This window comes from Bidens hawaiensis, unplaced genomic scaffold (genome assembly GCF_021521415.1).
Source record: "Bidens hawaiensis isolate Kalapana, Puna unplaced genomic scaffold, B.hawaiensis_p1.1 tig00028763_1, whole genome shotgun sequence".
Lineage (NCBI taxonomy): Eukaryota > Viridiplantae > Streptophyta > Magnoliopsida > Asterales > Asteraceae > Bidens > Bidens hawaiensis.
Genome location: NW_027494710.1, coordinates 107,609 through 133,828, shown reverse-complemented (window position 1 = coordinate 133,828; position 26,220 = coordinate 107,609). Strand labels below are relative to the sequence as shown.

The following is a 26,220-nucleotide window of genomic DNA, read 5'->3' as shown; positions in this document are numbered from 1 at the left end:
GCAAAATGAACTAACAGATTTTTTTTGTTTCTATTTTCATTGAAACCGAATATACAAAACCCAATATACGCAAATATATAAACATGAAAATGAAAACAATATACAAAAATGTTTCAAATATACAAAAAAAAATCACAGTACCACAAATATATATGTTTCAAATTGAAAGTTATATACAACAACTAAACCAACGTCTTCATTCTGAACCAATGTCTTCATACATGCAACCCGAACCGAGGTCTTCATCTGAACCGTAGAAATTTCCTAACAAAACACAGTTACATTAATAAATGTATTCGACCCATGAAACCGTCCCGCGAAACCCAAGAACCCCATCCGTGAAACCGTCCCGCGAAACATAGTTACATTAATAAAATAAAACTTAAAAACTATATCAAAAACCTGCAAACCCATGATATAATGTTCCAACCCCGTGTAGAGCCGGAACCAGCCCTTTATTAATGGTCCAATTTACAGGTACGACATTTGCCCTTTTAAGATTCCGGTCCAGTCCGCTTATATATATATGCATTATTATATATTTTTTATACAACATACACATATATATACATATATGTACACTACATACTCGTATATAAGCGAGTTTTTAGTTGGCCCGTTAGATATAAATAAACAAAAAATTTGCGTTTGTTTATCTTTGTTCAGTAAGTGTTTGTGAACCGTTCGTGAACACATTACTTTCTTAACGAACGAACATGAAAAAGGCCATGTTTGTGTTCGTTCGGTTCGTTACATGGCTAAACATATATATAAAAAAATTATGCACCATGTAAAAGTTTCAATTATGTGATATTGAATGAATCAAAAATATATGACGGTTGTAATAGTTGGACTGCAAGGGATGATGCTTGGATGTGCTATACTGCTATTATTGTTTTAAGTTGTATACCAATTCAATTGTTATCTAAATCTTGATAGATTATTGAAAGAACTTTGGTTCATTTTATTTCAAAAGAACTCAAATTATGAGTCCATGAAAATTAACACATGTTTCAGTTAATATAAGGAAAGTGAAGCTTACTATCGATAGATGCCAAAGCAACTTCATCTCCTAAATTATATCCCAATGGCACTACTAATAATCCAACAGGAGACACCAACCATTTCTCACATTTTTAGCTTATTTTGCATCATCTGCCAAATCACTTCCTCTGCAACAATCAATCAGAGTAGCAGTTAACAATTATTAGCATTTGCAATATATAAACCAATAATTTGAAAGCACAAATTGATGCAAACCATCATTATACATAGCAACATGTTATGACCATCCAAACTTGAGACATCAACTGATGTAAAACCAGGATGATATATAAGAATATCAAAATACCATTTTTTTGTCTAACAAACGACAGAAGAAAGATACGCGTAAACGAATCAGATTAGGCGTTCGAGCCAAATTTGATTTTGGATTCTTAAATTGCAATTATAAGTAGACCAATAATCAGTCAAGATTAATGTAACTAGCTTTCACTTTGGGTTTTAAAATTCTTTGATAGTTTAGGTTTTTTTTTCACTTTTGTTAAACCTGAAAGCCGACCCAAGCCTGAACCATTTGACCCGAAGCTAATATTAACGCAAGCATACATGACCAATACCACTTTATTTCACTATTTATTTCACCATTTTGATTAAAAACAATCCCTATTCTCTAACAATTATGAACCAATCCTATCAATCCAATTAATACGTGTTAAAAAATAACCACAGACATTTTACATTCAAGTTTCAATCGATTGAGTAAAAAATTCGCAAATTGTTATTGGAGAAAAAAAATTACCTGAGATGGGATCGATGGAGAAGATGTGTTCGAAGGGTGTAACAATCGATTGAGTAGTAACGCCATAGCAGTTGTACTTGGGAGGGAAGGAGTGATAGCATAAGGTTTAAGGGTTGGGAGGGATGAACGAACCTTGTATATTACTTTAGGGTTAATTTGGTCTGATTTCTCATTCAGTGAACATGTTGTATCTGAGCGATTAAGATCTGAATAGAGCCATTAAGAGGTTGTGATTATCTCAAACAAACACTCTGGATCTGAGCGATTCAGATTTCACATCTGAATGGTCTGATTCAGAGCCTTTCCAAACAGCCCCTTAGGTGTATATTCGGTGATATCTGCTGGTTTTGCGCCTACTGTCAAAAGAGTAAGATGATATTGAGCCTGAAAGGATGCCATCCCTTCTTTTATAACAATCTTTTTTTTTTCACGTGAAGCATGATGACATGGCTAAAATGCATGGTAACTTATTTTATGTTTGTGTGTGTGTATATACGGGTTTTTTAGAGGTTTACAAATCACATGTTTAAAACAAGTGACAGTATAAAGCTTGATAGAATTGACTAAACGAAATTAAATTGAATCTAATCATGTGAAGGGTAATTTGGTCTTTTGGTATTATGGTAAACATCCCCTAAACTATTAGAGTCAAATGATTTTTGATGTCTAAAGGAGTCAATAAGCTTGTATCGAAAAGCTGGAACACCTAGGACTAATATGATAATTCAAACCTTACCATTTGGTCAACCTTTTTTTATTCTCGCACATAATTACAACTAACAAGTTGAGGAGAAATTGGTTAAAGGTTTTATGCTAAAGCCTATACACAAATTATGTCATTTTTGTGTGAAGTTACAGGTGCCGGTGAAATTGCTTAATGGTTTATTGGTTACTCTATACAATCTCTCTTACTTGCATTGCTTTTGAAAGAATCATATCATATCCTGGTAATTAAGTAATTTCTTTTTTTATTTTGTAGTTTTTGTTTCATTTGCATCTTGTTTAAGAAAAAATACTTAAAATTCTACCATTTTTAAAGCACAAATATTGTGGAATGTATGAGTTCAGCCAAGGCTGCTTTGGAGAGTAACCCGAACATTTCTTCAGGCTGGTGTTTTTTTATTAACTTCCAACAATAGTTATTAATTATGCTTTGAATGATTTTAACAAACCAAATGGCCGCCCCCAAGTAATGTCCAAATCACCTTCTATTTACTATAAGTTTAGTTAATAATAATTTATAAAAAATGTTGATTCTAAATGAACAATAATGTATAAAAATGTTGATTTCTTGAATGAAATTTAAGAGATAAACACTTAGAATATATTATACATGTCTTCTGAATATAATTTTAATTTTTACTTAAGATATTTAAGCATAATTGAGTAAATTAATAACTTACTAATCGGCTGTACAAATTAATCGGTTGTACGAGTTGGATGATAGTATACTATATAGTATATATAAGGGTTGGATGACACGTCATAACGGGTCATAATAAGTACTTCTATTCTGATTTGGACTTAATAACTTATTTTGTTTTGAGTTTTCATCACACGTTTATGTTTTAGTCTTTGTTCGATGCCCACTAGGATTCGAGCTTTAAATAATTTTAGATTTTAAGATATTTTTTGTTTGATCCGCATTTACCATATGATCATTTCGAGTTTGTGGTTTCTAAAAAGGTAAATTTATTGTGTGTAGGCTCTAATGATCATAGTCACTTTCTTCATTACAGTGGCGGATGTTTCTTTTGGCGTGGGCCACGGCCCAAACACGTTTTCGCTCGATAGTGTATTTTTTTTCGGAAAAATAAAAAAAAATATATAAATGTATTGAGTTCGGCCCAACCAAGTTATTTGAATCCGGCCCAACCATACTATTTGAGTCCGGGCCAACCTTGAATTTTTAAAAAAATAAAGTTTGTTTAAAGCAAAAAAAAATGAGAAATTGCTTACGAAATAAACATATAGATAAAGAAAGACTAAGAAATAAAACTACGCAAGACCAAGGCCAAACCCAAATAATTTTAAACAAAAAAACAAAAAACATTAAACCCAAAATCCAACCCTACCATTCGGTTGATGTTCGAACACAACAACAAATGTAGTTTTCATTGTGCGTTGGCTGTTGTGACTTACTGACGTGTGAGGTTCCGCTCAAAAGTCTGAATAGAAGCTCGGGTGAATTGGTAAAATCGTTTGGGTGTGAAATCGATTAATCGATTGATTGAGCATTGTCACTGTTTATTGAGGCCAGAACTAACTCGTGCATGTTGGAGTGAAATCGATTAGTCTAAATAGATAACGGAAGCAAGCAGAGACCATGTTCGGCCATTCACATTTCACCATTTTGTATTTCTTTCAATTTGGTAGGTTAGGGCTTGAAATTATTGTTTGACCCGACTCGAACCGGATTACCGACCTAAAACTTATAATCATGAAATTTTTTTTGGGTATTGTGACTTTCAGCTCATGCATACTAGATGTTCAAGATCCGTCATTATTTCATTACATGTTAGTATGGGCCTATATATATTCTCAAGGTACTGAGTGTTACTTTCTATCCTTTTCTCAATCTGACATATGTTCAAAATTTATTTAATTTGTGTTGTTTTACTTTTTGTGATGGAGTATCAGATGGTCTTCTTGGGTGGGGGGGGGGGGGGGGATTATGAAGGAATGTTGATGAAGTCTAGCAACAATGAATAGACATTTTGTAACTAGCACTAGAAAAATGTAAATCTTTTGTAATCATGTCATCATATGGCTAACGTATAAAATTTCCATATTTTGTAAACACTTGTAGAAACCTGAATCTTTTGTAAGGTGGGTTTGGGATGTGTAGTGATATTATAGATGGTTTCTTTTGAAAATGCATATAAACAACTGTTACATGTTATTATGGTTTCTTTTTAAGTTATGCATGATTTGCTTATTAAAATTACATTTTTCGTCATTAAGACATATAGGATTTTTTTTTCATATACACTATTCATGTATATATATATAATAAAACCATTAAACTTTATACCGACTAAATCATATATATACGGTTGACGTAGGGAGCCTAACAATGGATGGAACTAACGTACTAGACATATTACTCAAGCACGCCATACAAACTAGTACACCTATTTTTGAATGGACGGAATAAAATGTTTAAAACCATGAATGAGTTAACCGGGTGATACACAACAAAGTTGAATCAAATATCAGTTGGAACCCCGCCGTAACGCGTGGGCTAATCTACTAGTAAATATAGTGGGTGTTGCCATGATATGTGGTCAAGGACACTTGCAAATCGTAACAACCGAAAACAAATCAAAAGAAACTATAAGGGCCACGATGTAACAAGTTAATACAATAAGTAGGGTAAAGTTAAATTGAGAATTTAATTACCGAATACTAAGCCGCTATTTCCGGCAGAGCACCGCCATCCATTCGTATATAAACCCCTTCTACCCATCTCTTGTTTATCATTCACAATCTTGAACAACAAGCCAAGCATCAAAGCAAATCACAATGTCTTCGTCGCAGAAAACCATCGTGTTAAAGAGTTCGGACGGAGAAACCTTCGAGGTTGAAGAAGCGGTTGCGTTGGAATCGCAAACAATCAAACACATGATCGAAGATGACTGTGCCGGTTCTGGCATCCCACTCCCTAATGTCACCAGCAAGATCCTGGCCATGGTTATCGAGTACTGTAAAAAGCATGTGGAACCATCTACCAACGATGAGGCTCTTAAATCGTTTGATGTAGAGTTTGTTAAAGACGTAGATGATCAAGTGACTCTTTTTGATCTGATTCTGGCTGCAAACTATCTCGACATCAAAGGCTTACTCGACCTGACCTGTCAATCGGTGGCTGACATGATCAAGGACCTGAGTCCTGATGAGGTTCGCAAGATTTTCAAAATCACTAATGACTTCACCCCTGAGGAAGAAGCCGCGGTTCGCGAGGAGAATGCATGGGCGTTTGAATAAAGATCCAGATTATTATTATTAGTTATCAACATGCATTTATATATCTTTTTTTCATTATTATGTTTATTTAGCTTTTGGTTTTATGCAAATCTGGGTACTAATATCATGTTGATTAAATTCTTACTTTGTTTCTCTATAAATACTAATGGTTTTGGTTGTTATTAATATCCATTATTATATTGCAATTTTCTTTTCTTGGTTGAATCTATTGACAAAATAATTAAAACCCAACTAATAAAATTGGGTATAGATGGAATGATGCTAAACCCTAAATTCTTTAACAGTTTAACAACATCGTCTGGTTCTAGAGCTTGTAATGGAGCAGGTCTTGGGTAATCAATATGATTTAGTAAATATTTGTTTGTATCTTTTATTGTTCATCTTTTATCTCCTTTCCTTGTATATATATCTCTTATTTAATTGTCTTCATGGATGTTATATATCTTTCAATGAAAGAATAAAAGCTAAAGAACTTATTTGACACTTTACACAATATCCAGTGGTGGATCTAGAATTATTAATCGGATGTAGAATTATTAATCAGTGGGTTAGAACGGGTAGTGTCAGAGCGGTCAGGTAAAAAAAAATTGACATTAAGTTGTTGCAAAAAAGTAACCCTTAATATTAAAAGAATGCACACATGCTATTATACTCGTTTTTTTAAAAAAAAAAAGTGTGATACACTAATTGGTGCTTAGCTTAAACCCTCAATCAAACTAAATAGTCATTAAAAAATAGCCTATACTACATTGCATATTTAGAACATATTTGGGATTGAGTTTGTAATTATAAAAAAAATATTGGCTTTTTTGAAAAGCGATAATTAAAAATGTGTTTACAATCACGAATATCTTTTTTATTTTAGTTTTTTACAAGAGTTAAAAATCTGTTTATTATGAGCTAAATCACGGCAACCAACAAGTCAATAAACTGTTTAAAAACTCAATCTCAAAATGATCTTACAAAACCTTCAATCAAAAATTAGGAAGGAGTTGGTGTTTAGCTCAAACCCTCAATCAAATTAAAATAAAACCACCCATTGATTACCAATATTTTGCCAAGATCGGACTTTGAGAAACATATATAAGTCAACAGGGACTCTGAATTGGGCTTGGAAGAAATATCATAGCCTTGGCCCTGAACTTCAAGTAAATCTGTCACTGCTAGTACCCATTAATGATACATAAATTGTCTCTCCCATATAAACCATTATTGATGGTTCCGGGTTCGGGTTTTTTGTACACCTCTACCTAGAAGAGGTGCAAAAATTGGTTAACCGGTTAACCATTAACCAGTTAACATGCTAATCATTTTTTTTTTGCGGGAATTAACCGGTTATACCGGCTTTTCGGGTCGGTTACTAACCGGTTTTGACCGGTTAGACCCGAACCGGTTAATAACCGCCGGCTTTGAAATCAATAATATAAACCGGTTACTAACCGACGGTTAGAATCGGTTAGTAACTAGTTAGGATTGGACCAATTAGAATTTCGGGTACAAACTGGTTAAAAACCGTTTAACCGGGTAATGTGTGCACCTCTACCACCTAGCATGGGCCCATGTGATGTTCTTTCAACAATAGCGTTTAGATAATCTCCAATAAGGTATTTTTATGAAGTGTTAATGGGTGTTTGTCCACGTCACTCATTTTTTCTTATTGTGGATGTAGTTTTTATCAAGCATTTTTAGTGGAATTTTTCAAAAAAAAAAAAAACTATCATAAACAATACATTTTTGCATGTGGTGGGCCTAGATGGGGAAGTTGGGTCTTGAATTAAAAATTATAAGGTAGAAGGTGGTGATGATGTGACAATGTTTTTTTATTTTGTGTTTTTAGGATTCCGTGTTGTGTAGGTTTTGGGCATTTTTAAAGGATGGTGTTTTTATGATGTGCCGGGTGATTAGGCATATTTTTTAGTGTTTTTTGAATTCCTTATTGTGAATGCTCTTAGATACTAAAAATGAGTTTTGGGTCCAACACCAGTACTGTTTCTCTATAAATAGTGATCGATTTTGGTGTTTTAAGGGCTACAAGAAGCCTGGTTTGCTCTTTAAACCGCATAGTTAAGACATCCAGATCGGATTTGAAGTAGATGAAAAAGAAGTCCGTTGGCAAAAATTGAACAAAAACATGGGAGTCGGACTTAATACGTATAAAAATAATGATATACCAAATATTAGCTATTAAATAATAACATAAAAATATAGTAAATAATATACGTAATCCTAACAAGAAAATAAGAATAATGGGTCCAGAAAAGAGTGGTAACATTAAGGAAGCTGCACGAGATTGAACCATTGTGTGGCTAGAAATAGAAGGAATGCTCACTACATCTCAGCGCGAGCTAACGTGACGTCTTCTCCACACGCAAAACATCGATACACCTAGGAATGCTCTATGTGAGCAACAATTTAACGCCAAGTTACTCACGGGGACAACCAAAAAGAATATATTTACTCACTTATAATGTAACTTGAGCTATATTAGTGCACTAACCACAATGCTATTAACCGATTGACCATCCCCCATCCCCGTGCATGCACCTCCACTAGTTTCAATAGGTTATAGGTTGGTTGGTTGAGTTTTCATTGATAAATTTTAAAGAAATTATTATCTAACTATTGAAAGTAAAAAAAAACAAGAATTTTAGTTTTTTTTTTATTTTTTATTTTTATATATAAAAGATACTTCATAACTTTGGTAAAGATCCATTTCTTCCTAAAACATCTTATGCTAATATTATCTGAGGTATATGCATATACATATCGATGAGGGATCGATGACTAATTGCAGATTTGTAGGGTAATTAAAAGCTAGACCTCGATATCAGACCTCTTTCACAAGTTTTTCATAACTTTATAGATACGACACAAGCCAGAGAAGACAAAGTGTAATTTAATCATCTCTCTATAGCTATGGCGGCGATCAAGAACTCAACCGGGCAGATTGATGTAGCAACTATCCACAAATCAAATATCCATTTGTTATGTTAGGGACCTATATTTGTAACTAGTTTTTATTCCCCGTATTAAAGGAGTTGTTTTTATATTATTTGTTTCTGATATTTATTTATTTTTTGAACATTTATTTTTTTATTGTATGAAAGTTAATAATATACTTATGGTTTGATGATAAATTGTTATACAAATAAATGAGATGCTATAACCCGGTTTAAAAGCTATATGTGTTTGATGAGACCCAAGACCCGTTTATTTTTTTTACTTTAAAATTGGTTTTTTAATTATAAATAATATATATATTTTTAAATAAATTAGATATTAATTTTTAGCAAATCTCTACTTTATAGGATTTTTAATTTAATGAGATGTTATAACCCGTTTAAGAAATATATGGGTTTGATAAGATCCATACTCGTGAATTCAGGTCAAATGCATGAGAAGTCTATATTTAAAAATTAAGCAAATTTGGTGACTCCAAAAAAGGGTGGAAGCGACCATACTGCGACACGTAAGATTTTTATGTTTTCGTTTATATATATTATAGATAGATTATAGATTTAATATTCAAGAAGTTTTTCAATACTTTCAAAGAATGTTGTTGTAAATCACGATGGCCAAGATCCTAATATTGATTAGTAGTACTTTTAGTAAAGATACTTTTTAAGAAGTTCTTTGTTCAAAAATTCGATTGATTGGATAATAAAAATAGAAGTACACCGATGCAATAAACTAAAACAATAAGTGTGTAAAGTGAAACAAAATAAGTTTGATTTACATTTGAAATAAGGTTACCGAATGGTTAGCCGATATTTCCGGCAGATCACCGCCATCCCATCTTATATAAACCCCTTCATCCTCTCTCAAGTTTCTCATTCACAATTCACACAACCTTAAAGCACCATGTCGTCGTCGCAAAAGACCATCGTATTAAAGAGTTCTGACGGCGAAACCTTCGAGGTTGAAGAAGCGGTGGCGTTGGAATCACAAACAATCAAACACATGATCGAAGATGACTGTACCGGCTCTGGCATCCCACTCCCTAACGTCGTCGCAAAAGACCATCGTATTAAAGAGTTCTGACGGCGAAACCTTTGAGGTTGAAGAAGCGGTGGCGTTGGAATCACAAACAATCAAACACATGATCGAAGATGACTGTACCGGCTCTGGCATCCCACTCCCTAACGTCACCAGCAAGATCTTGGCAATGGTTATCGAGTACTGTAAAAAGCATTTGGAACCATATACCAACGAAAACGATCTGAAATCGTTTGATTTAGAATATGTTAAAGTGGATACATACACTCTTTTTGATCTAATAGTGGCAGCAAACTATCTCGAAGTCAAAGGCTTACTCGACCTGATGTGTCAGACGGCGGCTGAGATGATGAAGGGCAAAATTCCTGAAGAGAATCGCAAGATTTTCAACATCAAGAATGACTTTACCTCCCAGGAAGAAGCAGAACTTCGAAAGGAAACTACAAGGGCTTGGTCAAAGGGTTCTAGAAGAAGTCAATAGTGATACGCTATCGCCATTGAACCAACGTCATCGCGTATCGTGATGACGTGGCATACGCGATGACGTGGCCTGACAGTTTGTGACACGTGTGCCACGTGGCAACCGGTAGCACTATGTGTTACCACGTGGCAGTCGGATCGCTACGTGTCGCCACGCGGCACAACGTATGCCACATGTCGCCACGTGGCAGGTCTACGTGGTGACTGTCCAAGCCTACGTCGCGATACGCGACGGGCTTGCCAAAGAGGCCGTCGTGTACCGCGATGGGCTCCAAATTTTGCCTATAAGTAGAAGGCTAGGGGTTCATGCCTTCCTCACACCAAACTCAGTATATCACTCTCTCTCTAACATCTCTCTAAACTATACAAACCATACCCTCGATCGGTCTCGAAGTTCGTGCCATAATTTCTTGATTTCCGTGTTCGTTTCCTCGAAGTTCGTGCCACTCTCCACCGACGTATCGACCAAGAAGGTGTTTGTTATATCTCGATGTTAAGATGGTGAATCTCGTAAGGCGTGTAAACAAGTGGTGAAGTTTTGGAGTTTGTCGTTTGGCGTGACGAGGAAAGGAAAACAAGAAGAAGGGTTGAACGAGAAGGAAAGGAAAGTGAAGCGGCGTTGGAGTGCTGCTCAAATTATTAGGGTTTTCATAAGCCAACAAAGGTAGGCGTATGCATAACGCCAATGAAAATAATAATAAAATATTATAAAGGCTTAAACCTTAAGTCGAGGTTATACTCGATACCTCGATAAAAGAAAAGTAAACATAACAAAGAAAAGAACAAAAGATACGATTATGAATATTGATATATATATATATATATATATATATTCTTTGTTATGAAAATATTATTTAAGTAATAATAACTATTCTTAAATAATAAAGAAAAGAATACGTTTCTTAGAGAAGAAGAAACGTCGGGTTTATGTAATTAAACTAAAGGTTTATAAATTACTTTTAAACTAAAGGTTTTAAATTAAAAGAGATTTTGATCTAAAGGTTCATCGAGGTAAAATTTATAAAATAAGACTAAAGGTCTTAAGCCGGATTGTACATCCGACTAACAATTGGTTATACTCGTACTATAGGTGCGAGATAGCAACGGGAAAGACCCTCGGACGGTGATTGAAGCCGATCCAATCAAAAGGTGAATACTTCCCACTTTTACAAACTTGTTTTTCAAATGAGTCAAACGTGTTATATGAAAAACTTTACATGAGACTAAGTGTCTCTAAAACATTTATAAACAAGGGTATAAATACTGGCCTCAGGCTATAGTGTACGTTTGTCTGGATCCTTTCATATGTGGTGGGCACACCACACCTGGTCACAATTACCCTCGCCTACGGGGAGTATGACCTTATGTATACGTATAAGCACTCAACTAGTCGAACGCTGCGGTGTTGCGCTGGGGGAACCGAGTATAGAGACTTGAGTTTATAAATTGTATGTTTTAACTTGATTATTCCTAAGCCACGTTAGGTCGGGACCTACGTAGTCTCGAGGGATAATTAAGTAAAGAAAAATATTTTAGCGTCAGCACATTCACTAGCATTCGTTGCTGACGTATTTTCTTACATTTTGCAGGTGACCAAAGTTAGCGCTTGGAGGAACGAAGTGCTCAAAAGATATCCGATGGCTCGGATCTATTTTTGTATAAACTTAAAATATTAAAATGATGGTTTGAAATTAAAAACAATTAATGCTTTTGTTATAACTTAAAACGGGTATTTTATAATCCCGTCTTTTGTAATATTACACTTTAAACCCACAATTATATAAAGTCTTCCGTTATTAAACGTAACTCCGATTTATTTACAATTGTGGTACCAACATATGTGTCATATGCCTAAGCCGTGATTTAGGGTGTGACAAAGTACTTGTACTCCGAGGCTAACCCGTATAAACCAATTATCTAAGCATGTGCCAAACTAGTTGAGGGGTTGTCATGGGTTAATTGGTTTACTCAGTTTCCATGTAAACCTAAGTTGATAACCTATTTAAACTATAATCTATATGATCTTTTAACCAACAATCACATTGTAACTAACAATATAAAAGACGATAGGGATAAAGGGTTATATCTTAAAAAAATATATAAACGAAAGCTCTTAAATTCTTTTAAGCAACCAGATTATTTTATTCTTAAATAAAGGCTTCTAATGCATTTGACCCGAATTCATGGATATGGGTCTTACCAAACCCAGATAGCCTTTAAACGGGTTATAACATCTCATTATATTAAAAATTAATCTTATCAAATATTTAATATGAAAATCCTATAAAATAGGGATATACTAAAAATTAATATCCATTTTTTATTAAATTATTTATAATTAAGTCACAATTCTATATTAAAAAAATTTAAGCGGGTCATGAGTCTCACCAATTTTAGATAGCTTTTAAACCGGGTTATAATATCACATTTATTTGTGAAACATTTTCATTATCAATCCCTAAGTATATTATAAACTTCTTTATAATAAGTAAAATTAATATCCAACAAAATATATAAATATTAATAACAAATAATATAAAATAACCCTGTAATACAAGGGATAAAAACTAATTAGATAATATATTTGTTATTTGAACGACGATTTCAAGGCTTGAATTCCTATCCTTTTGGTGAGGGATAATACTCCTTGCTATTGCTTTATAGTCGCTGGGACACCCGTTTAAGGGCATTAATGTAGAATTTAGCTACTCCAGAGATCTACTTTTTTATTTTAAAATTATATATTTAAGAACAATTTTTAATATCTTTGATAGATCATCATGTAAAAGTGAAAGGAAAGGAAAGGATGGCTTTAAAAAAATTGATTTATTGAATAATGGCTTGCAAATCGTAACAACCGAAACAAGTAAAAAAAAACTACAGTGACTACGGTGCAACAAATTAATAATATAAGAGGGTAAAGTGAAAAAGAGTATTTGATTACACCGCCATCCCAACCTATATAAACCCATTCCACCCCTCTCTCGTTCTCATTCGCAATTTCACAATTCATTCACAACCCTAAAAGTGTTACACAACAAAGGATGTCATCGCAAAAGACCATCGTGTTGAAGAGTTCGGACGGAGAAACCTTCGAGGTTGAAGAAGCGGTGGCGTTGCAATCGCAAACTATCAAACACATGATCAAAGATGACTGTGCCGGTTCCGTCATTTCTCTCCCTAATGTCACCAGCAAGATCTTGTCCAAGGTTATCGAGTATTGTTAAAAGCACATGGACCCTTCGACCACCGACGACGACGAGGATTTAAAATCGTTTGATTCAGTATTTGTTAGAGTGGATCAAGACACTCTTTTTGACCTAATTCTGGCTGCAAATTATCTCGACATCAAAGGCTTACTCGACCTGACCTGTAAAACAGTGGGTGAGATGATCAGCGACGCCAAGACTGTCGAAAAGATTCGTGAGAAATTTAACATCATGAATGATTACACACCCGAGGAAGAAGCTGCGGCTCGCCAGGAGCATGCATGGGCATTTGAGTCATAAAGATCCTGATTATTGTTAGTAGTCATATATGTTTAATTGTTATTGGGGTTATTCGGATATATATTGGTACTTATTAGGTTGAATTGTTTCTTTTGTGTCACCTCTTATTAAGTGAATGCTATGAGTTTATTCTATGATCCAAATATAGTCGTAATTACAATTTTTCTTCTTGGTTTGAAGAAATTAATTGACAATATAGAAATTTATAATAATCAAAACTGAACTGATAATAATTAGATACGTCGGCAATTAGAGGTTGGTATTGACGGAAACCCTAATTCCAAAATATCACATATATCAATTTGATATGGTAAATAATTGCTAGCTTATATCTCTTAATGGTTCATAACCTCTTAATGGTTAAGAGGTAGCCATAAGTCTAAATGGTTAAGAGGTAACCCATTAAGACTTATAAGTCTTAATGGTATAAGTCTTAATGGGTTACCTCTTAACCATTTAGACTTATGACTACCTCTTAACCATTAAGAGGTTATGAACAATTAAGAGATAACCTTTTAATGGTCATTAAGAGGCTACCAAACAACCCTAAATCTCGGTTGTCTAGAGCAGCCTAATGGTAAAAGGTAATCTCCTACGCCTTCGATCGCAATTAGCATTGGTTTTAACTTAGACGTAGCTCCCTTCTTTTTGGGTGTGAAGCAGTGTCAAACCAAAACACCCAACAAGCATTAACTCCCCCTAAAAAGGAGGTGATCCAGTCGCAACTTTCAGTACGACTCATTACCTTAATTATTACGATTTCAATCCAGTCACTAGCCAATAGTATCGGGGTATCAGCACCAAGTTTTCAAGAAAATTGGAATCGACCCCATACGCTTTCGTTCACAACCATCATTGGTAGTAAGGATGAGAAAATAGTACCGGGGTATTGGTACCACACCGGTACCAAAACGAGCATTTCAGCACCAGAATCAAGTTTTTAAGAAAATCGGGATCGAGAAATTTGGGATCGGTACCAGTATGGTACTGAGCTCATCTCTAGCCAGTACCCCAAGCCCACCATCTCCTACATGGGAAAAACCATCTTAATAACATTTGAATAATACATAATTTATAACTTGAGTTAAGAAATAATTTACATGTTAATACTCACATATTTAGTCCATATAACTTAATAACGAAAATACCGATAACCGATTTTCTATTAATTTACTTGCAATACTCTACCATCTTAATGTGACATCTGCCCCGATCCGACCCGACCCAGGTACCCGTTTCTCTGACCCGATCTCTTTCTTTTATGATTTAATATTTATTTATACTTATATTTTACTTTTAGTAATAATAATATATATTTTCCTTCCCGCCTCTTTCTCTCTCTTTCTTTCCGCCATCCCGTCCCTCTTCTTCTCTCTTTCCGCCTTCTGTTCCCTCTTGTCGCCGTTCCGCCCTTATGCCTCGTTTCCTCCTCTCTCCTTGTCCTTTGTTTCTTCCCGCCTAAGGTTGTCTGCGCAGCTCCACGCGCCAGACTCCTTACAAGGAAGCCTGCGTGAAGACCATCTGTTCCAGCGATACGCGAGACGAACTCTTCTCGCAGCGCGCTAAGGATTTGTAGTTCTTCTCGCAGCGCGCTAAGAATCGTAGTTCATCCCTCGACGCGCGAAGAATTATAGTTCTTCCCGCGGCGCGCTAGGAATTGAAGTTCCTCCCGCGGCGCGCTAAGAAATGTGATTCTTCCCGCGGCGCGCCTTAGCTTTCTCGCGCGCAGCTTTCTCGCGCTAAACTTATCTTTTCTTCTGTTTTAACTTGCTTGTTTGCTTTTGATATCATATCTTTGTGCTGTTGACCTAACCTGACCTATCTTATGTCTGAAAAGCCACTTTTGGCGCAGCATGCGCACCAACCCCATTGGTTGGCAGAAAAAGTGACTGACATTATCTTTTGAGATCTGCTTTTTCCATGCTTGACCAGTACCTTTATCTGACCCGCCCATGCCTGTTTACTGTTCCCTGTCAGCTTTATCTTGCCCCCTGCAGCTGCCATATCTTTTGATATCTTTTGCTTTTGGAATCTTTTGCTTTTTGAGATCTTTTCCCCTTTTTCTAGGGATTGTGTTCCCTAGGGTTTCTCTATAAATAATAATGTATTTTTCCTAACACTACACACACAAAGCACTTAAACTCTCCTGTTCTCTCTTGCTCCTTGCCGTTGTTCTCCCTTTGCCGTCTCCTCTCTCTTTGCCTCCGTCTTCCTCCCTGTTCTGCCCTGCTTTTCCGGTAATATATATTATATATAATAATTTACTTATTAATTATGCTAACTTGTAATCAAGACTTAAAACAAATCATTAAAACAATAATCTTGTTTATAGGTTAACTTGTGCTTGTTTAGAGTTGGTTCTTGCTTTATCTTACACCGCATCGTTTATCAAGTGAGTAATCTCGTACTTAATCCCTTTTTATTTTTAATGTTTTGGGATGTTCATGTGTTCATACAAACTTAGAGTCTTAAACTTGTTTATGAACTTTAGTCGCGCAGTATCCCATGTGTTGAGGACGTTTACTTGGCTGTTTATTAGTATGTGTGTATCATTAACCGCTTTGTTCGGCCTATTCCGAAGTTTTCATGGATCCATTAGATGAACACGGGAGACCTATCGTTTACGGTTTTCTTTGTTTACACTTGCACAGATGTTTTCTTGTTTTTGTGCTCATTTGGGAGCACGGATTGAACTATGAACTATGAGCTATGATCTATTTAGGCTTGATCACAATCTGATTGCACCCTTGTTAAACACCAGACATACACGTGTTTCGCGCAGATTTATTGTTATCTATTATCTATTAAACTTGATTTCTCACCAACACGCAAGTGTTTGACGTTTATTTTAACACATGTTCAGGTTTGCAGTAGCTGTTTTGGAGCTTGTGGACACGTAGGAAGTTTTCTTTATTTTGGACCTAGATTAAAATGTATCAAGACAAGTTTTTGCTGTTCGAATATTATGATTTATAATATATTAATTTATGATGATTTATGTTATCTTGTTTACTTTGCGCGTGCGCGAATGAATGTATTTATTAAATATTGACACCCAATAGTGTCACGAGTAATGAAACAATATGTGGCGCCCCGATGTATAATCCGCCTTTGGTCGGGGTGTTACAGGTTGGTATCAGAGCTCGTTGACTTTAGGATAGGTGGTTAGACGTAACGGCCTAGAATACCTAAGAGTCCCTTCTCGCGCATGAGAGAAATGTCATGTTTGCGCGCTTATTGTTAATTACTCGTTGTTTATAAATATGCTCGCGCTTGCGCAGTATATGATTTTATGTTTTATTCCGCGATATTTCGATTTTTGTTGAATTTCGATTTTTATTGATTTTACTTACATACTCGTTTGTTGGATTTGAAAATCCGAAAAGTCATGGTGATACATGAATAGTTGATTTTCAATTTCCATTTACGATTATGTTCTGAGGTTGAAGACTTGAAAAGTCATGGTGATACATGAATTGTCAATCTCCAATACTCATTTTCTTGTATATTTTATATTGAGGATTGAAAAGTCATGGTGATACATGAATCGTCAATCTCCAATACTCGTTTGCTCGTATATTTTAAATTGGGAATTCGGAAAGTCATGGTGATACATGAATTGTCGATTCCTGATTCGAATTTGTTACCTTTATTAAAGTCTGCATTTAGGGTCATTTATTTTACTTTAACTTTTGACAGTAACTAACTTCGCGAAACAAGCTTTACGATGACATACTTTGCGCTAAAACCAAGATATTAACTAAAATTAAAACTTTTATAGAATGCCTCCGCTATCTCGCCGCCATCTGAGGAGAGAAGCCTCGCGCAGACGTTCGCAGCAACGTTCCCAGGAAATGGCCGCCGCAATAGCCCAAGCTTTGAGCCAAAACAATACCTCCGGTTACAACATTAAGTCCTTTAACGCGGGTAACCCTCCAAAGTTCACAGGTCTTGAAGGAGCCACCGTGATGCTCCAGTGGCTTGAGAAAATAGAAAACACTTTCCTCCACACCCAATGCCCCTCAGACAGACGAACCCTATATGCCTCTAGTGTCCTGGAATCAAGGGCGCTTACTTGGTGGAATGGAGTAGCTCATGCGCGTGGCGCAGAAGCTGCTTCTAGCATGACATGGGAGGAATTCAAGGAAATTCTGAGAATTCTGCCCTCCCAACGAAGTTAAGCGCCTGGAGGAAGAATTTTGGAATCTTAAGCAATACAGTGGCGAAGCGCGCGAGTACGCGACGCGTTTCCATGAACTAAGCCTGCTTGTCCCTCACCTTGTTACCCCTTCCCGCCGAGCCATCGAGAAATTCCTTGGGAGTCTCCCCATGGAAATTCAAGATTCCGTATGGGCCAGAAACCCAGTTACCCTCTCTGACGCCATCGAGTTGGCCGCTGTGCTCAGCGACAACCATGTCAGAGCAGGAACCCTGTTCCTGCGGGGATCTGAGAAGACCAAACTCACCAAGACTGTCCCTGAACCAACAGAAACCAAACCTGAACCCTCACACCATAACAACCTCAAGCGCAGGCGCAAAGCCTATGCGCTTACCAACCCGCCCATTGTCCAGCAACCCATCTACCAACCTTCAGTTTACGCGCCTAACCCACTGACAGCCTACCCAACCCCTCCTGTAGTCCATAACTATGCCTTAACCAATCCCGCACTCCCTGCCCCGCCACCTAAGAAACCTTATACAGGAACCCAACCCTTTTGCCCAACCTGTAGACTTCACCACCCAACCCAAACCCCGTGTCGACAACGTAGCCGATGTGGCCGCGTTGGTCACTCTGCCGAATACTGTAGAGTCCCTCCCGCCAACCCAATCGCGCAAACACCACCAGTCTACCCGCAGAACCCACAACCAACCTACCAAAACCCACGACCCAGGTCGTGCTTTAACTGCGGTGATCCCAGTCATTTCCGGAACGCGTGCCCAAGGCTACAAGTTCAGATTACGCAAGCGAATCCGGTGAACCAGATTTCGAACCAAGTAACGCGCGGACGAGCTTTTAACATAACCGCGCACCAAGCGCAAGCGAATAATGACGTAGTTAATGGTACATTTTTGCTCAACGGATTTTATGCTTCTGTACTTTTTGATACTGGCGCCGATCGAAGTTTTATTTCTCGCGCGTTTGAGCAGAAGCTTGCGCGACCGCGCAACGACTTAAAAGAAAATTTTTCAGTTGAATTGGCTAATGGCGAAACTGTTTTAATTAACTCAGTGATTAAAGATTGCACGCTTAACCTTAACGAAAACGATTTTCTGATCGACCTCATCCCCATGCCTCTTGGAAGCTTTGATGTTATCATTGGTATGGACTGGCTCTCGAAGAATCGCGCCGAAGTTATTTGCGCCAAGAAGATGATTCGCATACCTCGAGAAAATGGTGATCTTCATATCTACGGCGAAAAACCCTCCCGCGGTCTTAAGCTTATGTCTTGCGCCGAAGCCCGAAGGCTCATGAGGAAAAGGTGTATTGCATTCTTAGCCCATGTGGTTAAACCCGATGAAGGAAAGAAGAAGCTTCGCGATATCCCTGTTGTGCGCGATTTTCCTGAAGTTTTTCCTGATGATCTTCCTGGTATCCCTCCCGCTCGTGAAGCCGAGTTCCGTATTGATCTTGTCCCTGGTGCTTCCCCCGTAGCTAAATCTCCTTACCGTCTTGCGCCCGCTGAGATGCAAGAATTGGCAAGCCAACTTCAAGAGTTGACTGCTAAAGGATTCATCCGCCCTAGCTCTTCGCCCTGGGGTGCTCCGGTGTTGTTCGTTAAAAAGAAAGATGGATCGTTTCGCATGTGTATTGATTACCGCGAGTTGAACAAGCTCACCATTAAGAACCGGTATCCCTTACCGCGCATTGACGACCTCTTTGATCAACTCCAAGGTGCCTCTTGTTTTTCCAAGATCGATCTCCGCTCTGGCTATCACCAGTTGCGCATCCGCGATGAAGATGTTCCCAAGACTGCTTTTCGAACTCGTTATGGCCATTTTGAATTCTTGGTCATGTCCTTCGGTTTAACCAACGCACCCGCCGTTTTCATGGATCTAATGAATCGGGTGTGTAGGCCTTTCTTGGATAAATTCGTGATTGTGTTTATCGATGACGTTCTTATTTATTCTAAGACCAAGGCCGAGCATGAGCAACATCTTCGGTTGGTGTTGCAAAAGCTTAGAACCGAGCAGCTCTTTGCCAAGCTCTCCAAGTGTGAATTCTGGTCTGATGAAGTACAGTTTCTTGGCCATGTTGTAAATAAGATGGGTATTCATGTCGACCCATCCAAGATTGAAGCAATCAAGAACTGGATTACGCCGACCACTCCTTCTGAGATCCGTTCCTTTCTGGGCTTAGCTGGTTATTACCGGCGCTTCATTTCGAACTTCTCGAAGATCGCTTTGCCTTTAACAGCTCTAACGCACAAAGGTAAACCATATATTTGGGGCTCGAAGCAAGAAGAAGCCTTTCTAACGCTCAAGCGTTTGTTGTGTGAAGCTCCTGTCCTTGCGCTACCTGAGGGTAATGAAGATTTTGTCGTGTACTGCGATGCCTCCAACCAAGGTCTCGGTTGTGTTCTTATGCAACGAGGCAAGGTTATCGCTTACGCATCGAGGCAACTTAAGGTTCATGAAAAGAATTATACAACTCACGATCTCGAGCTTGGTGCAGTCGTATTTGCCTTGAAGATCTGGAGACACTACCTTTATGTACTAAGTGTATCCTCTACACTGACCATAAAAGCCTTCAGCATATCTTTGATCAAAAGGAACTTAACATGAGGCAACGCCGATGGAACGAACTCATCAGCGACTACGATTGTGAGATCCGGTATCATCCTGGTAAGGCTAATGTGGTAGCCGATGCGCTCAGCCGAAAACCCAGCCAGCTTAACTGTATCTTGCCGCGCACGCAGCTTCACTTCGCGCCGATCCAAAGCAACCTTGAATCGCGCATTCGTGACGCGCAGCGCGCATCCATCAGTAATGGTAACCTTCGCGCCGAGTTAGCGTGTGGCGCGGAAGCGCATTTTGTGCCCAATCTGAGTGGAATTCTCTGCTATCTTAATCGCATCTGGATTCCCTTTGATGAGAATCTTCGCGCTGATATCCTGAGTGAAGCGCACAAATCTCGGTATTCCGTTCATCCTGGCGCTGATAAGATGTACAAGGATTTGCGCATTACTTATTGGTGGCCCGGTATGAAAAAGGATATTGTTGTGTTCGTAGCTAAATGCCTGACTTGTTCTAAGGTAAAAGCTGAACATCAACGCCCATCTGGTTTGCTCGAACAACCAGAAATTCCTACGTGGAAATAGGAAGGTATAGCGATGGACTTTATTACCAAGTTACCCTTGACAGCAAGCAAACATGATAGCATTTGGGTAATAGTGGATCGTTTGACTAAGTCTGCTCACTTTCTGCCCATTCGTGAAAACTACCGTGTTGAGCAACTCGCGCAGCTTTATGTCAAGGAAATTGTCTGCCGCCATGGTATCCCTTTGAGCATCATATCCGATCGCGATGGCCGTTTTATATCTCGCTTTTGGAAATCTCTCCAATCTGCGCTAGGAACTCGCTTGGACATGAGTACTGCATATCATCCTCAGACTGACGGTCAGTCTGAGCGAACTATTCAAACTCTTGAGGATATGCTCCGATCTTGTGTTCTTGATTTTGGAGGTAATTGGGATTCGCACTTGCCTTTGATCGAGTTCTCTTATAATAACAGCTATCATTCCAGTATCGGAATGGCCCCATTTGAAGCACTTTACGGTCGTAAGTGCCGCTCCCCGATTTGTTGGAGCGAAGTGGGTGAAACTCAAATCACAGGACCCGAACTTGTTCAAGAGACAACCGATAAAATCGCCAAGATCCGTGATCATCTGCTGACTGCCAGAAGCCGACAGAAGAGTTACGCAGATCGCAGGCGAAAGCCTCTCGAATTTCAAGTTGGTGATCTTGTTCTCCTCAAAGTGTCGCCCTGGAAAGGTGTTGTCCGCTTTGGGAAGAAAGGTAAGCTTGCTCCTCGTTATGTTGGACCATTCAAGATTCTCGCGCGTGTGGGAAAAGTTGCCTACAGACTTGACCTGCCGCCCGCGCTCAGCAATGTGCATCCAACGTTCCATGTATCCAATCTCAAGAAGTGTTTAGCCGACGAGAACCTTCACATTCCACTTGATGAAGTTCAAGTTGATGCATCCATGCATTTCGTTGAGAAGCCTGTTGAGATTATGGATCGCGAGGTTAAGCAAACCAAGCGCAGTCGCATCCCTATCGTGAAAGTTCGCTGGGAGTCCAAGCGCGGAGCCGAGTTTACATGGGAAAGGGAAGATCAAATGAAGATCAAGTACCCGCACCTGTTCTCTGCGCAACCTACTTCGAGATAAATATCGGGACGAAATTTCTTAAAGTAGGGGAGACTGTGACATCTGCCCCGATCCGACCCGACCCAGGTACCCGTTTCTCTGACCCGATCTCTTTCTTTTATGATTTAATATTTATTTATACTTATATTTTACTTTTAGTAATAATAATATATATTTTCCTTCCCGCCTCTTTCTCTCTCTTTCTTTCCGCCGTCCCGTCCCTCTTCTTCTCTCTTTCCGCCTTCTGTTCCCTCTTGTCGCCGTTCCGCCCTTATGCCTCGTTTCCTCCTCTCTCCTTGTCCTTTGTTTCTTCCCGCCTAAGGTTGTCTGCGCAGCTCCACGCGCCAGACTCCTTACAAGGAAGCCTGCGTGAAGACCATCTGTTCCAGCGATACGCGAGACGAACTCTTCTCGCAGCGCTCTAAGGATTTGTAGTTCTTCTCGCAGCGCGCTAAGAATCGTAGTTCATCCCTCGACGCGCGAAGAATTATAGTTCTTCCCGCGGCGCGCTAGGAATTGAAGTTCCTCCCGCGGCGCGCTAAGAAATGTGATTCTTCCCGCGGCTCGCCTTAGCTTTCTCGCGCGCAGCTTTCTCGCGCTAGACTTATCTTTTCTTCTGTTTTAACTTGCTTGTTTGCTTTTGATATCATATCTTTGTGCTGTTGACCTAACCTGACCTATCTTATGTCTGAAAAGCCACTTTTGGCGCAGCATGCGCACCAACCCCATTGGTTGGCAGAAAAAGTGACTGACATTATCTTTTGAGATCTGCTTTTTCCATGCTTGACCAGTACCTTTATCTGACCCGCCCATGCCTGTTTACTGTTCCCTGTCAGCTTTATCTTGCCCCCTGCAGCTGCCATATCTTTTGATATCTTTTGCTTTTGGAATCTTTTGCTTTTTGAGATCTTTTCCCCTTTTTCTAGGGATTGTGTTCCCTAGGGTTTCTCTATAAATAATAATGTATTTTTCCTAACACTACACACACAAAGCACTTAAACTCTCCTGTTCTCTCTTGCTCCTTGCCGTTGTTCTCCCTTTGCCGTCTCCTCTCTCTTTGCCTCCGTCTTCCTCCCTGTTCTGCCCTGCTTTTCCGGTAATATATATTATATATAATAATTTACTTATTAATTATGCTAACTTGTAATCAAGACTTAAAACAAATCATTAAAACAATAATCTTGTTTATAGGTTAACTTGTGCTTGTTTAGAGTTGGTTCTTGCTTTATCTTACACCGCATCGTTTATCAAGTGAGTAATCTCGTACTTAATCCCTTTTTATTTTTAATGTTTTGGGATGTTCATGTGTTCATACAAACTTAGAGTCTTAAACTTGTTTATGAACTTTAGTCGCGCAGTATCCCATGTGTTGAGGACGTTTACTTGGCTGTTTATTAGTATGTGTGTATCATTAACCGCTTTGTTCGGCCTATTCCGAAGTTTTCATGGATCCATTAGATGAACACGGGAGACCTATCGTTTACGGTTTTCTTTGTTTACACTTGCACAGATGTTTTCTTGTTTTTGTGCTCATTTGGGAGCACGGATTGAACTATGAACTATGAGCTATGATCTATTTAGGCTTGATCACAATCTGATTGCACCCTTGTTAAACACCAGACATACACGTGTTTCGTGCAGATTTATTGTTATCTATTATCTATTAAACTTGATTTCTCACCAACACGCAAGTGTTTGACGTTTATTTTAACACATGTTCAGGTTTGCAGTAGCTGTTTTGGAGCTTGTGGACACGTAGGAAGTTTTCTTTATTTTGGACCTAGATTAAAATGTATCAAGACAAGTTTTTGCTGTTCGAATATTATGATTTATAATATATTGATTTATGATGATTTATGTTATCTTGTTTACTTTGCGCGTGCGCGAATGAATGTATTTATTAAATATTGACACCCAATAGTGTCACGAGTAATGAAACAATATGTGGCGCCCCGATGTATAATCCGCCTTTGGTCGGGGTGTTACACTTAACTACATGTAGATATTATCGATCAACGATTTCTATTATTAGTCATGCTAACCTATGACCTGGATGGCATGAAGAATTCCTTGGGGGGTGGGGGGGGGGATGTGTTATCATTAATTAGCATTTTAATTAAATACTTTGTTAAACCTATTTCACTGTTTTAATCACTCCAATGATATAACGTTAAACATGTTATTGGCAACCAAATATTATCATCGTTTGTCTGGTTAAGAAATGTTGGTTACAAAAACCATGAAATCAGCAACTCAATCGAGAGAGTCATCTAACGAGTCATGATAAATCTTTAACAACCCTAAATTGTGCATGCTTTTATTGTCCGTAATACGCGTGCATCATAAAACATGATATTTCATAAAATCAAATTTGCACCCCTCCCATAAGTAAATTAATAAAGTCATAATTTTTTTACCCTACAAGATCGTGTTAGGGTGAGGGAAGGCTCAACCCGCCTAAAGGACAATCACCGGCCTCCAACTCAACTAACGTTCTTGAATCCGACAGAACCTGAACCCACCGACGCTACATTACCCATCCAACCCTCTTGCTCGCCCTATCCTCTACTTTATATGGATTGTATCACCTGCAATTGATATCCGACAGGGAAAATGGGGGAGCTGACGTCAATTTACCAGAAGTATTCGAGATGGCGAGGTACCCAAACCCATTACCCGCCCAACCCTCCTGCTCGTCCTCTCCTCTCCTTTCTCCGAATTGTATCACTTGCAATTGACATCCGACGGGGAAACTAGAATAGGTGACGTCTGTTTACCCGAAGTAGCGAGGAACCCGAACCCACTACCCGCAACCCACCCCCACATTTCAAATAGCATTCAGTATTCACACATTTCAATACCCGATTTTTAATTTTCTTTCTATAAAACAACAAATTGACATAATGATTCACAATTTGATGATTACTTTATCCTTTTTAGAGGTTGGAGCGAGAATAATTTCCTGGAAAGGCATTTTTCTTTTCAGTCCGTTACTTTCCTGAGTTTGTCAGCACAAGTCAGAACCACCGATTCAACTTTTGCACCAAGGGCATTTACGTCATAATAATAATAATAATAAATTATTATTATTATTATTACTTCTTCATCCTATTCGTTTCATTCCAATCTCTATCTCTCTCTCTCATCACCATGGCTCAAAAGAGAGAGAAAGAAGAAACCGAGCTCAAGGTTCCCGAAACCCTAACCTTATGCTCACCACCAATCAACATCGACGACCGTAGATCCGATCTCAAAGACTTCGTTGACTTTAGACCTAACACCGCCGCTTCACCGGAAAAAGCCTCAGATCTGAGCCGTAAACGACGAGCCGAGCCGTACGAGCCGTTGGAGGATGACAAAGCCAACCGTCCTAAGAAGCGTGAGGTGAATCGGTGCTCCGGTTGCAAGAAGAAGGTCGGATTAATCGGATTCACGTGCCGTTGCGGCGAGATGTTCTGCTCCGAGCACCGTTACTCCGATCGACATGACTGCAGCTATGACTACAAAGCCGCTGGACGTGAAGCCATCGCTCGTGAGAATCCGGTTATCCGAGCCGCGAAGATTCTCAAGGTCTAATTAGTCAATTGACTCTCAATTCAATGATTCATCATATGGCGCGAAGGTGAAGAAACTGGAAGACGGTGGTGGAGTTCTGGTGGGGGGTGGTGTGAAATGTGATGGAAAGTTAAGGGGGTGGTATTGTCAATTTGATTAATTATTATTATGTTAGTGGAACTTTATTTATGATTTATTTTTATTATTATTATTATTATTATTAGTTATTACTGTGCGGAATTATTATTATTTTTATTATTGAATTTTATATTCAACATTGGCAAAGTTGGAAAATTAATAAATGAAAGAAAGAAAGAAAAATGTGGGAATAAGGATAACAAACATATCGCATGGTGGATGGACCAACTTTTTTTCTTTTCTAAGTTGCATTGTATTTTGGAAATGTGGTTGTCAAAGGCCGGTAATTATTGACAAGTTTTTTAAGCCAACTTGCTTTAACTTTATATTAATGCTTTATTTATTATTATATATACACAATAAATGATTTTGTTAAAAGTTAAAT

The 26,220-nt window shown here is 38.2% G+C and overlaps 4 pseudogenes; all 4 read left to right on the top strand.

Annotated features, from left to right (window-relative positions):
* The first annotated feature begins 5,326 nt into the window (after nucleotides 1–5,326).
* On the top strand, nucleotides 5,327–5,794 carry LOC143577644 (SKP1-like protein 1A pseudogene; annotated as a pseudogene).
* Nucleotides 5,795–9,758: 3,964 nt separating this feature from the next.
* On the top strand, nucleotides 9,759–10,265 carry LOC143577633 (SKP1-like protein 1A pseudogene; annotated as a pseudogene).
* Nucleotides 10,266–13,308: 3,043 nt separating this feature from the next.
* LOC143577643 (SKP1-like protein 1B pseudogene) lies at nucleotides 13,309–13,773 on the top strand (annotated as a pseudogene).
* An 11,463-nt stretch (nucleotides 13,774–25,236) lies between these two features.
* On the top strand, nucleotides 25,237–25,891 carry LOC143577641 (zinc finger A20 and AN1 domain-containing stress-associated protein 5 pseudogene; annotated as a pseudogene).
* The last annotated feature ends 329 nt before the right edge of the window (nucleotides 25,892–26,220 follow it).